This window comes from Saccoglossus kowalevskii, chromosome 17, assembly GCF_978046115.1.
Source record: "Saccoglossus kowalevskii chromosome 17, keSacKowa6.1, whole genome shotgun sequence".
Lineage (NCBI taxonomy): Eukaryota > Metazoa > Hemichordata > Enteropneusta > Harrimaniidae > Saccoglossus > Saccoglossus kowalevskii.
In genome coordinates this window covers 31432593-31448665 of record NC_140657.1, presented here as the reverse complement: position 1 = coordinate 31448665, position 16073 = coordinate 31432593, and the positions used below count along the sequence as shown (strand labels likewise).

The 16073-nt window shown below is 36.0% G+C and overlaps 15 non-coding genes across 15 annotated transcripts; all 15 read left to right on the top strand.

Annotated features, from left to right (window-relative positions):
* Positions 1 to 2491: 2491 nt before the first annotated feature.
* Positions 2492 to 2564, top strand: TRNAK-UUU (transfer RNA lysine (anticodon UUU)). Its single transcript has one exon. It is a non-coding gene; the product is annotated as a tRNA-Lys (tRNA).
* A 1940-nt stretch (positions 2565 to 4504) lies between these two features.
* Positions 4505 to 4577, top strand: TRNAT-UGU (transfer RNA threonine (anticodon UGU)). Its single transcript has one exon. It is a non-coding gene; the product is annotated as a tRNA-Thr (tRNA).
* Positions 4578 to 5778: 1201 nt separating this feature from the next.
* Positions 5779 to 5851, top strand: TRNAK-UUU (transfer RNA lysine (anticodon UUU)). The gene has a single exon. It is a non-coding gene; the product is annotated as a tRNA-Lys (tRNA).
* Positions 5852 to 7051: 1200 nt separating this feature from the next.
* On the top strand, positions 7052 to 7124 carry TRNAK-UUU (transfer RNA lysine (anticodon UUU)). The gene has a single exon. It is a non-coding gene; the product is annotated as a tRNA-Lys (tRNA).
* Positions 7125 to 8057: 933 nt separating this feature from the next.
* Positions 8058 to 8130, top strand: TRNAQ-UUG (transfer RNA glutamine (anticodon UUG)). Its single transcript has one exon. It is a non-coding gene; the product is annotated as a tRNA-Gln (tRNA).
* Positions 8131 to 8393: 263 nt separating this feature from the next.
* TRNAK-UUU (transfer RNA lysine (anticodon UUU)) lies at positions 8394 to 8466 on the top strand. The gene has a single exon. It is a non-coding gene; the product is annotated as a tRNA-Lys (tRNA).
* A 263-nt stretch (positions 8467 to 8729) lies between these two features.
* TRNAK-UUU (transfer RNA lysine (anticodon UUU)) lies at positions 8730 to 8802 on the top strand. The gene has a single exon. It is a non-coding gene; the product is annotated as a tRNA-Lys (tRNA).
* Positions 8803 to 9401: 599 nt separating this feature from the next.
* On the top strand, positions 9402 to 9474 carry TRNAK-UUU (transfer RNA lysine (anticodon UUU)). The gene has a single exon. It is a non-coding gene; the product is annotated as a tRNA-Lys (tRNA).
* Positions 9475 to 10073: 599 nt separating this feature from the next.
* On the top strand, positions 10074 to 10146 carry TRNAK-UUU (transfer RNA lysine (anticodon UUU)). The gene has a single exon. It is a non-coding gene; the product is annotated as a tRNA-Lys (tRNA).
* A 263-nt stretch (positions 10147 to 10409) lies between these two features.
* Positions 10410 to 10482, top strand: TRNAK-UUU (transfer RNA lysine (anticodon UUU)). The gene has a single exon. It is a non-coding gene; the product is annotated as a tRNA-Lys (tRNA).
* A 935-nt stretch (positions 10483 to 11417) lies between these two features.
* Positions 11418 to 11490, top strand: TRNAK-UUU (transfer RNA lysine (anticodon UUU)). Its single transcript has one exon. It is a non-coding gene; the product is annotated as a tRNA-Lys (tRNA).
* Positions 11491 to 11753: 263 nt separating this feature from the next.
* Positions 11754 to 11826, top strand: TRNAK-UUU (transfer RNA lysine (anticodon UUU)). The gene has a single exon. It is a non-coding gene; the product is annotated as a tRNA-Lys (tRNA).
* Positions 11827 to 13362: 1536 nt separating this feature from the next.
* On the top strand, positions 13363 to 13435 carry TRNAK-UUU (transfer RNA lysine (anticodon UUU)). The gene has a single exon. It is a non-coding gene; the product is annotated as a tRNA-Lys (tRNA).
* A 1535-nt stretch (positions 13436 to 14970) lies between these two features.
* On the top strand, positions 14971 to 15043 carry TRNAK-UUU (transfer RNA lysine (anticodon UUU)). Its single transcript has one exon. It is a non-coding gene; the product is annotated as a tRNA-Lys (tRNA).
* Positions 15044 to 15978: 935 nt separating this feature from the next.
* TRNAK-UUU (transfer RNA lysine (anticodon UUU)) lies at positions 15979 to 16051 on the top strand. The gene has a single exon. It is a non-coding gene; the product is annotated as a tRNA-Lys (tRNA).
* The last annotated feature ends 22 nt before the right edge of the window (positions 16052 to 16073 follow it).

The window sequence follows — 16073 nt, the reverse complement described above, 5'->3', positions numbered from 1 at the left end:
TGAGATAAATAAAACATAAACAATTCAAACATTTCATTGTAATAACTCGGTATTTAATTAATGCTTTGAATTAGATTAAACGTTTTCTCATAAAAATACAAATCATTGTCAGCTCATAGACTCATTTGAAGTATCTTCGTGCGTGAAATCAAAGCATTGACCTATTATGGAGGTTTCGGACAATCGAGTTCGAAAATACGTGATCCTAAACAGCCCGGTTAGCTCAGTCGGTAGAGCGTGGGACTTTTAATCCTGAGGTCAAGGGTTCAACCCCCTTAACGTGCGTAATTTTGAAACGTTGTTCACATGAAAATAGATATTGCTTGCTTACATCGCTGAGATAAATAAAACATAAACAATTCAAACATTTCATTGTAATAACTCGGTATTTAATTAATGCTTTGAATTAGATTAAACGTTTTGTCATAAAAATACAAATCATTGACAGCTCATAGACTCATTTGAAGTATCTTCGTGCGTGAAATCAAAGCATTGACTTATTATGGAGGTTTGGGACAATGGAGTACGAAAAGACAGGATCTGAGCAGCCCGGTTAGCTCGGTCGGTAGAGCGTGGGACTTTTAATCCTAAGGTCAAGGGTTCAACCGTCTTAGCGGACGTGATTTTGCAACGTAGTTGACATAAAAACAGATGTTGCTCTCTCACATCGCTGAGATAAATAAAACCTAAACAATTCAAACATTTCATTGTAATAACTCGGTATTTAATTAATGCCTTGAATTAGATTAAACGTTTTCCCATAAAAATACAAATCATTGTCAGCTCACAGACTCATTTGAAGTATCTTCGTGCGTGAAATCAAAGCATTGACTTATTATGGAGATTTGGGACAATCGACTACGAAAAGACAGAGTCCGAAAAATAAACAATTCAAACATTTCATTCTAATAACTTGATATTATTCGCTCGCATCGCTGAGATAAATAAAACACAAAGAATTCAACGATTTCATTGTAATAACTCGGTATTTCATTAATGCTTTGAATTAGATTAAACGTTTTCTCATAAAATTACAAATCATTGTCAGCTCATAGACTCATTTGAAGTATCTTCGTGCGTGAAATCAAAGCATTGACTTATTATGGAGGTTTGGGACAATCGAGTACGAAAAGACAGGATCCTGAGCAGCCCGGTTAGCTCAGTCGGTAGAGCGTTTGACTTTTAATCCTCAGGTCAAGGGTTCAACCCCCTTAGCGGGCGTAATTTTGAAACGTAGTTGACATAAAAACAGATGTTGCTCTCTCACATCGCTGAGATAAATTAAACATAAACAATTCAAACATTTCATTGTAATAACTCGGTATTTAATTAATGCTTTGAATTAGATTAAACGTTTTCTCATAAAAATACAAATCATTGTCAGCTCATAGACTCATTTGAAGTATCTTCGTGCGTGAAATCAAAGCATTGACTTATTATGGAGGTTTGGGACAATCGAGTACGAAAAGACAGGATCCTGAGCAGCCCGGTTAGCTCGGTCGGTAGAGGGTGGGACTTTTAATCCTAAGGTCAAGGGTTCAACCGCCTTAGCGGGCGTGATTTTGCAACGTAGTTGACATAAAAACAGATGTTGCTCTCTCACATCGCTGAGATAAATAAAACATAAACAATTCAATATTTCATTGTAATAACTCGGTATTTAATTAATGCTTTGAATTAGATTAAACGTTTTCTTATAAAAATACAAATCATTGACATCTCATAGACTCATTTGAAGTATCTTCGTGCATGAAATCAAAGCATTCACTTATTATGGAGGTTTGGGACAATCGAGTACGAAAAGACAGGATCCTGAGCAGACCGGTTAGCTCAGTCGGTAGAGCGTGGGACTTTTAATCCTGAGGTCAAGGTTTCAACCCCCGTAACGGGCGTAATTTTGAAACGTTGTTCACATGAAAATAGATATTGCTTGCTTACATCGCTGAGATAAATAAAACATAAACAATTCAAACATTTCATTGTAATAACTCGGTATTTAATTAATGCTTTGAATTAGATTAAACGTTTTCTCATAAAAATACAAATCATTGTCAGCTCATAGACTCATTTGAAGTATCTTCGTGCATGAAATCAAAGCATTGACTTATTATGGAGGTTTGGGACAATCGAGTACGAAAAGACAGGATCCTGAGCAGCCCGGTTAGCTCAGTCGGTAGAGCGTGGGACTTTTAATCCTAAGGTCAAGGGTTCAACCCCCTTAACAGGCGTAATTTTGAAACGTTGTTCACATGAAAATAGATATTGCTTGCTTACATCGCTGAGATAAATAAAACATAAACAATTCAAACATTTCATTGTAATAACTCGGTATTTAATTAATACTTTGAATTAGATTAAACGTTTTCTCATAAAAACACAAATCATTGTCAACTCATAGACTCATTTGAAGTATCTTCGTGCATGAAATCAAAGCATTGACATATTATGGAGGTTTGGGACAATCGAGTACGAAAAGACAGGATCCTGAGCAGCCCGGTTAGCTCAGTCGGTAGAGCGTGGGACTTTTAATCCTAAGGTCAAGGGTTCAACCCCCTTAGCGGGCTTAATTTTGAAACGTAGTTGACATTAAAAACAGATGTTGCTCTCTCACATCGCTGAGATAAATAAAACATAAACAATTCAAACATTTCATTGTAATAACTCGGTATTTAGTTAATGCTTTGAATTAGATTAAACGTTTTCTTATAAAAATAAAAATCATTGACATCTCATAGACTCATTTGAAGTATCTTCGTGCATGAAATCAAAGCATTCACTTATTATGGAGGTTTGGGACAATCGAGTACGAAAAGACAGGATCCTGAGCAGCCCGGTTAGCTCAGTCGGTAGAGCGTGGGACTTTTAATCCTGAGGTCAAGGGTTCAACCCCCTTAACGGGCGTAATTTTGAAACGTTGTTCACATGAAAATAGATATTGCTTGCTTACATCGCTGAGATAAATAAAACATAAACAATTCAAACATTTCATTGTAATAACTCGGTATTTAATTAATGCTTTGAATTAGATTAAACGTTTTCTCATAAAATACAAATCATTGTCAGCTCATAGACTCATTTGAAGTATCTTCGTGCATGAAATCAAAGCATTGACTTATTATGGAGGTTTGGGACAATCGAGTACGAAAAGACAGGATCCTGAGCAGCCCGGTTAGCTCAGTCGGTAGAGCGTGTGACTTTTAATCCTAAGGTTAAGGGTTCAACCCCCTTAGCGGGCGTAATTTTGAAACGTGGTTCACATAAAAATAGATATTCTTTGCTCACATCGCTGAGATAAATAACACATAAACAATTCAATATTTCATTGTAATAACTCGGTATTTAATTAATGCTTTGAATTAGATTAAACGTTTTCTCATAAAAACACAAATCATTGTCAACTCATAGTCTCATTTGAAGTATCTTCGTGCATGAAATCAAAGCATTCACTTATTATGGAGGTTTGGGACAATCGAGTACGAAAAGACAGGATCCTGAGCAGCCCGGTTAGCTCAGTCGGTAGAGCGTGGGACTTTTAATCCTGAGGTCAAGGGTTCAACCCCCTTAACGGGCGTAATTTTGAAACGTTGTTCACATGAAAATAGATATTGCTTGCTTACATCGCTGAGATAAATAAAACATAAACAATTCAAACATTTCATTGTAATAACTCGGTATTTAATTAATGCTTTGAATTAGATTAAACGTTTTCTCATAAAATACAAATCATTGTCAGCTCATAGACTCATTTGAAGTATCTTCGTGCATGAAATCAAAGCATTGACTTATTATGGAGGTTTGGGACAATCGAGTACGAAAAGACAGGATCCTGAGCAGCCCGGTTAGCTCAGTCGGTAGAGCGTGTGACTTTTAATCCTAAGGTCAAGGGTTCAACCCCTTAGCGGGCGTAATTTTGAAACGTAGTTGACATAAAAACAGATGTTGCTCTCTCACATCGCTGAGATAAATAAAACATAAACAATTCAAACATTTCATTGTAATAACTCGGTATTTAATTAATGCTTTGAATTAGATTAAACGTTTTCTCATAAAAATACAAATCATTGTCAGCTCATAGACTCATTTGAAGTATCTTCGTGCGTGAAATCAAAGCATTGACCTATTATGGAGGTTTCGGACAATCGAGTTCGAAAATACGTGATCCTAAACAGCCCGGTTAGCTCAGTCGGTAGAGCGTGGGACTTTTAATCCTGAGGTCAAGGGTTCAACCCCCTTAACGTGCGTAATTTTGAAACGTTGTTCACATGAAAATAGATATTGCTTGCTTACATCGCTGAGATAAATAAAACATAAACAATTCAAACATTTCATTGTAATAACTTGGTATTTAATTAATGCTTTGAATTAGATTAAACGTTTTCTCATAAAAACACAAATCATTGTCAGCTCATAAACTCATTTGAAGTATCGTCGTGCGTGAAATCAAAGCATTGACTTATTATGGAGGTTTGGGACAATCGAGTTCGAAAATACGTGATCCTGAACAGCCCGGTTAGCTCAGTCGGTAGAGCGTGGGACTTGTAATCCTAAGGTCAAGGGTTCAACCCCCTTAGCGGGCGTAATTTTGAAACGTTGTTCACATGAAAATAGATATTGTTTGCTTACATCGCTGAGATAAATAAAACATAAACAATTCAAACATTTCATTGTAATAACTCGGTATTTAATTAATGCTTTGAATTAGATTAAACGTTTTCTCATAAAAATACAAATCATTGTCAGCTCATAGACTCATTTGAAGTATCTTCGTGCGTGAAATCAAAGCATTGACTTATTATGGAGATTTGGGACAATCGACTACGAAAAGACAGAGTCCGAAAAATAAACAATTCAAACATTTCATTCTAATAACTTGGTATTATTCGCTCGCATCGCTGAGATAAATAAAACACAAACAATTCAACGATTTCATTGTAATAACTCGGTATTCCATTAATGCTTTGCATTAGATTAAACGTTTTCTTATGAAAATACAAATCATTGACATCTCATAGACTCATTTGAAGTATCTTCGTGCGTGAAATCAAAGCATTGACTTATTATGGAGGTTTGGGACAATCGAGTACGAAAAGACAGGATCCTGAGCAGCCCGGTTAGCTCAGTCGGTAGAGCGTGGGGCTTTTAATCCTAAGGTCAAGGGTTCCAACCCCCTTAGCGGGCGTAATTTTGAAACGTAGTTGACATAGAAACAGATGTTGCTCTCTCACAACGCTGAGATAAATAAAACATAAACAATTCAAACATTTCATTGTAATAACTCGGTATTTAATTAATGCTTTGAATTAGATTAAACGTTTTCTCATAAAAATACAAATCATTGACAGCTCATAGACTCATTTGAAGTATCTTCGTGCGTGAAATCAAAGCATTGACTTATTATGGAGGTTTGGGACAATCGAGTTCGAAAATACGTGATCCTGAACAGCCCGGTTAGCTCAGTCGGTAGAGCGTGGGACTTTTAATCCTAAGGTCAAGGGTTCAACCCTCTTAGCGGGCGTAATTTTGAAACGTTGTTCACATGAAAATAGATATTGTTTGCTTACATCAATGAGATAAATAAAATATAAACAATTCAAACATTTCATTGTAATAACTCGGTATTTCATTAATGCTTTGAATTAGATTAAACGTTTTCTCATAAAAATACAAATCATTGTCAGCTCATAAACTCATTTGAAGTATCTTCGTGCGTGAAATCAAAGCATTGACTTATTATGGAGGTTTGGGCCAATCGAGTACGAAAAGACAGGATCCTGAGCAGCCCGGTTAGCTCAGTCGGTAGAGCGTGGGACTTTTAATCCTAAGGTCAAGGGTTCAACCCCCTTAGCGGGCGTAATTTTGAAACGTTGTTCACATGAAAATAGATATTGTTTGCTTACATCGCTGAGATAAATAAAACATAAACAATTCAAACATTTCATTGTAATAACTCGGTATTTAATTAATGCTTTGAATTAGATTAAACGTTTTCCCATAAAAATACAAATCATTGTCAGCTCATAGACTCATTTGAAGTATCTTCGTGCGTGAAATCAAAGCATTGACTTATTATGGAGATTTGGGACAATCGACTACGAAAAGACAGAGTCCGAAAAATAAACAATTCAAACATTTCATTCTAATAACTTGATATTATTCGCTCGCATCGCTGAGATAAATAAAACACAAACAATTCAACGATTTCATTGTAATAACTCGGTATTTAATTAATGCTTTGAATTAGATTAAACGTTTTCTCATAAAATTACAAATCATTGTCAGCTCATAGACTCATTTGAAGTATCTTCGTGCGTGAAATCAAAGCATTGACTTATTATGGAGGTTTGGGACAATCGAGTACGAAAAGACAGGATCCTGAGCAGCCCGGTTAGCTCAGTCGGTAGAGCGTGGGACTTTTAATCCTAAGGTCAAGGGTTCAACCCCGTTAGCGGGCGTAATTTTGAAACGTAGTTGACATAAAAACAGATGTTGCTCTCTCACATCGCTGAGATAAATAAAACATAAACAATTCAAACATTTCATTGTAATAACTCGGTATTTAATTAATGCTTTGAATTAGATTAAACGTTTTCTTATAAAAATACAAATCATTGACATCTCATAGACTCATTTGAAGTATCTTCGTGCATGAAATCAAAGCATTCACTTATTATGGAGGTTTGGGACAATCGAGTACGAAAAGACAGAATCCTGAGCAGCCCGGTTAGCTCAGTCGGTAGAGCGTGGGACTTTTAATCCCGAGGTCAAGGTTTCAACCCCCTTAACGGGCGTAATTTTGAAACGTTGTTCACATGAAAATAGATATTGCTTGCTTACATCGCTGAGATAAATAAAACATAAACAATTCAAACATTTCATTGTAATAACACGGTATTTAATTAATGCTTTGAATTAGATTAAACGTTTTCTCATAAAAATACAAATCATTGACAGCTCATAGACTCATTTGAAGTATCTTCGTGCGTGAAATCAAAGCATTGACTTATTATGGAGGTTTGGGACAATCGAGTTCGAAAATACGTGATCCTGAACAGCCCGGTTAGCTCAGTCGGTAGAGCGTAGGACTTTTAATCCTAAGTTCAAGGGTTCAACCCCCTTAGCGGGCGTAATTTTGAAACGTTGTTCACATGAAAATAGATATTGTTTGCTTACATCGCTGAGATAAAGAAAACATAAACAATTCAAACATTTCATTGTAATAACTCGGTATTTAATTAATGCTTTGAATTAGATTAAACGTTTTCTCATAAAAATACAAATCATTGTCAGCTCATAAACTCATTTGAAGTATCTTCGTGCGTGAAATCAAAGCATTGACTTATTATGGAGGTTTGGTACAATCGAGTACGAAAAGACAGGATCCTGAGCAGCCCGGTTACCTCAGTCGGTAGAGCGTGGGACTTTTAATACTAAGGTCAAGGGTTCAACCCCTTTAGCGGGCGTAATTTTGAAACGTTGATCACGTGAAAATAGATATTGTTTGCTTACATCGCTGAGATAAATAAAACATAAACAATTCAAACATTTCATTGTAATAACTCGGTATTTAATTAATGCTTTGAATTAGATTAAACGTTTTGTCATAAAAATACAAATCATTGACAGCTCATAGACTCATTTGAAGTATCTTCGTGCGTGCAATCAAAGCATTGACTTATTATGGAGGTTTGGGTCAATGGAGTACGAAAAGACAGTATCTGAGCAGCCCGGTTAGCTTGGTCGGTAGAGCGTGGGACTTTTAATCCTAAGGTCAAGGGTCCAACCGCCTTAGCGGGCGTGATTTTGCAACGTAGTTGACATAAAAACAGATGTTGCTCTCTCACATCGCTGAGATAAATAAAACATAAACAATTCAATATTTCATTGTAATAACTCGGTATTTAATTAATGCTTTGAATTAGATTAAACGTTTTCTCATAAAAACACAAATCATTGTCAACTCATAGACTCATTTGAAGTATCTTCGTGCATGAAATCAAAGCATTGACTTATTATGGAGGTTTGGGACAATCGAGTTCGAAAATACGTGATCCTGAACAGCCCGGTTAGCTCAGTCGGTAGAGCGTGGGACTTTGAATCCTAAGGTCAAGGGTTCAACCCCCTTAGCGGGCGTAATTTCGAAACGTTGTTCACATGAAAATAGATATTGTTTGCTTACATCGCTGAGATAAATAAAACATAAACAATTCAAACATTTCATTGTAATAACTCGGTATTTAATTAATGCTTTGAATTAGATTAAACGTTTTCTCATAAAAATACAAATCATTGACAGCTCATAGACTCATTTGAAGTATCTTCGTGCGTGAAATCAAAGCATTGACTTATTATGGAGGTTTGGGACAATCGAGTTCGAAAATACGTGATCCTGAACAGCCCGGTTAGCTCAGTCGGTAGAGCGTGGGACTTTTAATCCTGAGGTCAAGGGTTCAACCCCCTTAGCGGGCGTAATTTTGAAACGTTGTTCACATGAAAATAGATATTGCTTGCTTACATCGCTGAGATAAATAAAACATAAACAATTCAAACATTTCATTGTAATAACTCGGTATTTAATTAATGCTTTGAATTAGATTAAACGTTTTCTCATAAAAATACAAATCATTGTCAACTCATAGACTCATTTGAAGTATATTCGTGCGTGAAATCAAAGCATTGACTTATTATGGAGGTTTGGGACAATCGAGTACGAAAAGACAGGATCCTGAGCAGCCCGGTTAGCTCAGTCGGTAGAGCGTGGGACTTTTAATCCTAAGGTCAAGGGTTCAACTCCCTTAGCGGGCGTAATTTTGAAACGTAGTTGACATAAAAACAGATGTTGCTCTCTCACATCGCTGAGATAAATAAAACATAAACAATTCAAACATGTCATTGTAATAACTCGGTATTTAATTAATGCTTTGAATTAGATTAAACGTTTTCTCATAAAAATACAAATCATTGACAGCTCATAAACTCATTTGAAGTATCTTCGTGCGTGAAATCAAAGCATTGACTTATTATGGAGGTTTGGGACAATGAAGTTCGAAAATACATGATTCTTAACTGCCCGGTTAGCTCAGTCGGTAGAGCGTGGGACTTTTTATCCTAAGATCAAGGGTTCAACCCCCTTAGCAGGCGTAATTTTGAAACGTTGTTCACATGCGAATAGATATTGTTTGCTTACATCGCTGAGATAAATAAAACATAAACAATTCAAACATTTCATTGTAATAACTCGGTATTTAATTAATGCTTTGAATTAGATTAAACGTTTTCTCATAAAAATACAAATCATTGTCAGCTCATAAACTCATTTGAAGTATCTTCGTGCGTGAAATCAAAGCATTGACTTATTATGGAGGTTTGGGACAATCGAGTTCGAAAATACGTGATCCTGAACAGCCCGGTTAGCTCAGTCGGTAGAGCGTGGGACTTTTAATCCTAAGGTCAAGGGTTCAACCCCCTTAGCGGGCGTAATTTTGAAACGTTGTTCACATGAAAATAGATATTGTTTGCTTACATCGCTGAGATAAATAAAACATAAACAATTCAAACATTTCATTGTAATAACTCGGTATTTAATTAATGCTTTGAATTAGATTAAACGTTTTCTCATAAAAATACAAATCATTGTCACCTCATAGACTCATTTGAAGTATCTTCGTGCGTGAAATCAAAGCATTGACTTATTATGGAGGTTTGGGACAATCAAGTTCGAAAATACATGATTCTTAACTGCCCGGTTAGCTCAGTCGGTAGAGCGTGGGACTTTTTATCCTAAGATCAAGGGTTCAACCCCCTTAGCGGGCGTAATTTTGAAACGTAGTTGACATAAAAACAGATGTTGCTCTCTCACATCGCTGAGATAAATAAAACATAAACAATTCAAACATTTCATTGTAATAACTCGGTATTTAATTAATGCTTTGAATTAGATTAAACGTTTTCTCATAAAAATACAAATCATTGACAGCTCATAAACTCATTTGAAGTATCTTCGTGCGTGAAATCAAAGCATTGACTTATTATGGCGGTTTGGGACAATCGAGTACGAAAAGACAGGATCCTGAGCAGCCCGGTTAGCTCAGTCGGTAGAGCGTGGGACTTTTAATCCTAAGGTCAAGGGTTCAACCCCCTTAGCGGGCGTAATTTTGAAACGTAGTTGACATAAAAACAGATGTTGCTCTCTCACATCGCTGAGATAAATAAAACATAAACAATTCAAACATTTCATTGTAATAACTCGGTATATAATTAATGCTTTGAATTAGATTAAACGTTTTCTCATAAAAATACAAATCATTGACAGCTCATAAACTCATTTGAAGTATCTTCGTGCGTGAAATCAAAGCATTGACTTATTATGGAGGTTTGGGACAATCGAGTTCGAAAATACGTGATCCTGAACAGCCCGGTTAGCTCAGTCGGTAGAGCGTGGGACTTTTAATCCTAAGGTCAAGGGTTCAATCCCCTTAGCGGGCGTAATTTTGAAACGTTGTTCACATGAAAATAGATATTGTTTGCTTACATCGCTGAGATAAATAAAACATAAACAATTCAAACATTTCATTGTAATAACTCGGTATTTAATGAATGCTTTGAATTAGATTAAACGTTTTCTCATAAAAATACAAATCATTGTCAGCTCATAGACTCATTTGAAGTATCTTCGTGCGTGAAATCAAAGCATTGACTTATTATGGAGGTTTGGGACAATCAAGTTCGAAAATACATGATTCTTAACTGCCCGATTAGCTCAGTCGGTAGAGCGTGGGACTTTTAATCCTAAGGTCAAGGGTTCAACCTCCTTAGCGGGCGTAATTTTGAAACGTTGTTCACATGAATATAGATATTGTTTGCTTACATCGCTGAGATAAATAAAACATAAACAATTCAAACATTTCATTGTAATAACTCGGTATTTAATTAATGCTTTGAATTAGATTAAACGTTTTCTCATAAAAATACAAATCATTGTCACCTCATAGACTCATTTGAAGTATCTTCGTGCGTGAAATCAAAGCATTGACTTATTATGGAGGTTTGGGACAATCAAGTTCGAAAATACATGATTCTGAACAGCCCGGTTAGCTCAGTCGGTAGAGCGTGTGACTTTTTATCCTAAGGTCAAGGGTTCAACCCCCTTAGCGGGCGTAATTTTGAAACGTAGTTGACATAAAAACAGATGTTGCTCTCTCACATCGCTGAGATAAATAAAACATAAACAATTCAAACATTTCATTGTAATAACTCGGTATTTAATTAATGCTTTGAATTAGATTAAACGTTTTCTCATAAAAATACAAATCATTGACAGCTCATAAACTCATTTGAAGTATCTTCGTGCGTGAAATCAAAGCATTGACTTATTATGGCGGTTTGGGACAATCGAGTACGAAAAGACAGGATCCTGAGCAGCCCGGTTAGCTCAGTCGGTAGAGCGTGGGACTTTTAATCCTAAGGTCAAGGGTTCAACCCCCTTAGCGGGCGTAATTTTGAAACGTAGTTGACATAAAAACAGATGTTGCTCTCTCACATCGCTGAGATAAATAAAACATAAACAATTCAAACATTTCATTGTAATAACTCGGTATATAATTAATGCTTTGAATTAGATTAAACGTTTTCTCATAAAAATACAAATCATTGACAGCTCATAAACTCATTTGAAGTATCTTCGTGCGTGAAATCAAAGCATTGACTTATTATGGAGGTTTGGGACAATCGAGTTCGAAAATACGTGATCCTGAACAGCCCGGTTAGCTCAGTCGGTAGAGCGTGGGACTTTTAATCCTAAGGTCAAGGGTTCAATCCCCTTAGCGGGCGTAATTTTGAAACGTTGTTCACATGAAAATAGATATTGTTTGCTTACATCGCTGAGATAAATAAAACATAAACAATTCAAACATTTCATTGTAATAACTCGGTATTTAATGAATGCTTTGAATTAGATTAAACGTTTTCTCATAAAAATACAAATCATTGTCAGCTCATAGACTCATTTGAAGTATCTTCGTGCGTGAAATCAAAGCATTGACTTATTATGGAGGTTTGGGACAATCAAGTTCGAAAATACATGATTCTTAACTGCCCGGTTAGCTCAGTCGGTAGAGCGTGGGACTTTTAATCCTAAGGTCAAGGGTTCAACCTCCTTAGCGGGCGTAATTTTGAAACGTTGTTCACATGAATATAGATATTGTTTGCTTACATCGCTGAGATAAATAAAACATAAACAATTCAAACATTTCATTGTAATAACTCGGTATTTAATTAATGCTTTGAATTAGATTAAACGTTTTCTCATAAAAATACAAATCATTGTCACCTCATAGACTCATTTGAAGTATCTTCGTGCGTGAAATCAAAGCATTGACTTATTATGGAGGTTTGGGACAATCAAGTTCGAAAATACATGATTCTGAACAGCCCGGTTAGCTCAGTCGGTAGAGCGTGGGACTTTTTATCCTAAGGTCAAGGGTTCAACCCCCTTAGCGGGCGTAATTTTGAAACGTTGTTCACATGAGAATAGATATTGTTTGCTTACATCGCTGAGATAAATAAAACATAAACAATTCAAACAATTCATTGTAATAACTCGGTATTTAATTAATGCTTTGAATTAGATTAAACGTTTTCTCATAAAAATACAAATCATTGTCAGCTCATAGACTCATTTGAAGTATCTTCGTGCGTGAAATCAAAGCATTGACTTATTATGGAGATTTGGGACAATCGACTACGAAAAGACAGAGTCCGAAAAATAAACAATTCAAACATTTCATTCTAATAACTTGATATTATTCGCTCGCATCGCTGAGATAAATAAAACACAAACAATTCAACGATTTCATTGTAATAACTCGGTATTTAATTAATGCTTTGAATTAGATTAAACGTTTTCTCATAAAATTACAAATCATTGTCAGCTCATAGACTCATTTGAAGTATCTTCGTGCGTGAAATCAAAGCATTGACTTATTATGGAGGTTTGGGACAATCGAGTACGAAAATACAGGATCCTGAGCAGCCCGGTTAGCTCAGTCGGTAGAGCCTGGGACTTTTAATCCTAAGGTCAAGGGTTCAACCCCCTTAGCGGGCGTAATTTTGAAACGTAGTTGACATAAAAACAGATGTTGCTCTCTCACATCGCTGAGATAAATAAAACATAAACAATTCAAACATTTCATTGTAATAACTCGGTATTTAATTAATGCTTTTAATTAGATTAAACGTTTTCTCATAAAAATACAAATCATTGACAGCTCATAGACTCATTTGAAGTATCTTCGTGCGTGAAATCAAAGCATTGACTTATTATGGAGGTTTGGGACAATCGAGTACGAAAAGACAGGATCCTGAGCAGCCCGGTTAGCTCAGTCGGTAGAGCGTGGGACTTTTAATCCTAAGGTTAAGGGTTCAACCCCCTTAGCGGGCGTAATTTTGAAACGTAGTTGACATAAAAACAGATGTTGCTCTCTCACATCGCTGAGATAAATAAAACATAATCAATTCAAACATTTCATTGTAATAACTCGGTATTTAATTAATGCTTTGAATTAGATTAAACGTTTTCTTATAAAAATACAAATCATTGACATCTCATAGACTCATTTGAAGTATCTTCGTGCATGAAATCAAAGCATTCACTTATTATGGAGGTTTGGGACAATCGAGTACGAAAAGACAGGATCCTGAGCAGCCCGGTTAGCGCAGTCGGTAGAGCGTGGGACTTTTAATCCTGAGGTCAAGGTTTCAACCCCCTTAACGGGCGTAATTTTGAAACATTGTTCACATGAAAATAGATATTGCTTGCTTACATCGCTGAGATAAATAAAACATAAACAATTCAAACATTTCATTGTAATAACTCGGTATTTAATTAATGCTTTGAATTAGATTAAACGTTTTCTCATAAAAATACAAATCATTGTCACCTCATAGACTCATTTGAAGTATCTTCGTGCGTGAAATCAAAGCATTGACTTATTATGGAGGTTTGGGACAATCGAGTACGAAAAGACAGGATCCTGAGCAGCCCGGTTAGCTCGGTCGGTAGAGCGTGGGACTTTTAATCCTAAGGTCAAGGGTTCAACCGCCTTAGCGGGCGTGATTTTGCAACGTAGTTGACATGAAAACAGATGTTGCTCTCTCACATCGCTGAGATAAATAAAACATAAACAATTCAATATTTCATTGTAATAACTCGGTATTTAATTAATGCTTTGAATTAGATTAAACGTTTCCTCATAAAAACACAAGTCATTGTCAGCTCATAGACTCATTTGAAGTATCTTCGTGCGTGAAATCAAAGTATTGACTTATTATGGAGATTTGGGACAATCGACTACGAAAAGACAGAGTCCGAAAAATAAACAATTCAAACATTTCATTCTAATAACTTGATATTATTCGCTCGCATCGCTGAGATAAATAAAACACAAACAATTCAACGATTTCATTGTAATAACTCGGTATTTAATTAATGCTTTGAATTAGATTAAACGTTTTCTCATAAAATTACAAATCATTGTCAGCTCATTGACTCATTTGAAGTATCTTCGTGCGTGAAATCAAAGCATTGACTTATTATGGAGGTTTGGGACAATCGAGTACGAAAATACAGGATCCTGAGCAGCCCGGTTAGCTCAGTCGGTAGAGCCTGGGACTTTTAATCCTAAGGTCAAGGGTTCAACCCCCTTAGCGGGCGTAATTTTGAAACGTAGTTGACATAAAAACAGATGTTGCTCTCTCACATCGCTGAGATAAATAAAACATAAACAATTCAAACATTTCATTGTAATAACTCGGTATTTAATTAATGCTTTTAATTAGATTAAACGTTTTCTCATAAAAATACAAATCATTGACAGCTCATAGACTCATTTGAAGTATCTTCGTGCGTGAAATCAAAGCATTGACTTATTATGGAGGTTTGGGACAATCGAGTACGAAAAGACAGGATCCTGAGCAGCCCGGTTAGCTCAGTCGGTAGAGCGTGGGACTTTTAATCCTAAGGTTAAGGGTTCAACCCCCTTAGCGGGCGTAATTTTGAAACGTAGTTGACATAAAAACAGATGTTGCTCTCTCACATCGCTGAGATAAATAAAACATAATCAATTCAAACATTTCATTGTAATAACTCGGTATTTAATTAATGCTTTGAATTAGATTAAACGTTTTCTTATAAAAATACAAATCATTGACATCTCATAGACTCATTTGAAGTATCTTCGTGCATGAAATCAAAGCATTCACTTATTATGGAGGTTTGGGACAATCGAGTACGAAAAGACAGGATCCTGAGCAGCCCGGTTAGCTCAGTCGGTAGAGCGTGGGACTTTTAATCCTGAGGTCAAGGTTTCAACCCCCTTAACGGGCGTAATTTTGAAACATTGTTCACATGAAAATTGATATTGCTTGCTTACATCGCTGAGATAAATAAAACATAAACAATTCAAACATTTCATTGTAATAACTCGGTATTTAATTAATGCTTTGAATTAGATTAAACGTTTTCTCATAAAAATACAAATCATTGTCAGCTCATAGACTCATTTGAAGTATCTTCGTGCGTGAAATCAAAGCATTGACTTATTATGGAGGTTTGGGACAATCGAGTACGAAAAGACAGGATCCTGAGCAGCCCGGTTAGCTCAGTCGGTAGAGCCTGGGACTTTTAATCCTAAGGTCAAGGGTTCAACCCCCTTAGCGGGCGTAATTTTGAAACGTAGTTGACATAAAAACAGATGTTGCTCTCTCACATCGCTGAGATAAATAAAACATAAACAATTCAAACATTTCATTGTAATAACTCGGTATTTAATTAATGCTTTTAATTAGATTAAACGTTTTCTCATAAAAATACAAATCATTGACAGCTCATAGACTCATTTGAAGTATCTTCGTGCGTGAAATCAAAGCATTGACTTATTATGGAGGTTTGGGACAATCGAGTACGAAAAGACAGGATCCTGAGCAGCCCGGTTAGCTCAGTCGGTAGAGCGTGGGACTTTTAATCCTAAGGTTAAGGGTTCAACCCCCTTAGCGGGCGTAATTTTGAAACGTAGTTGACA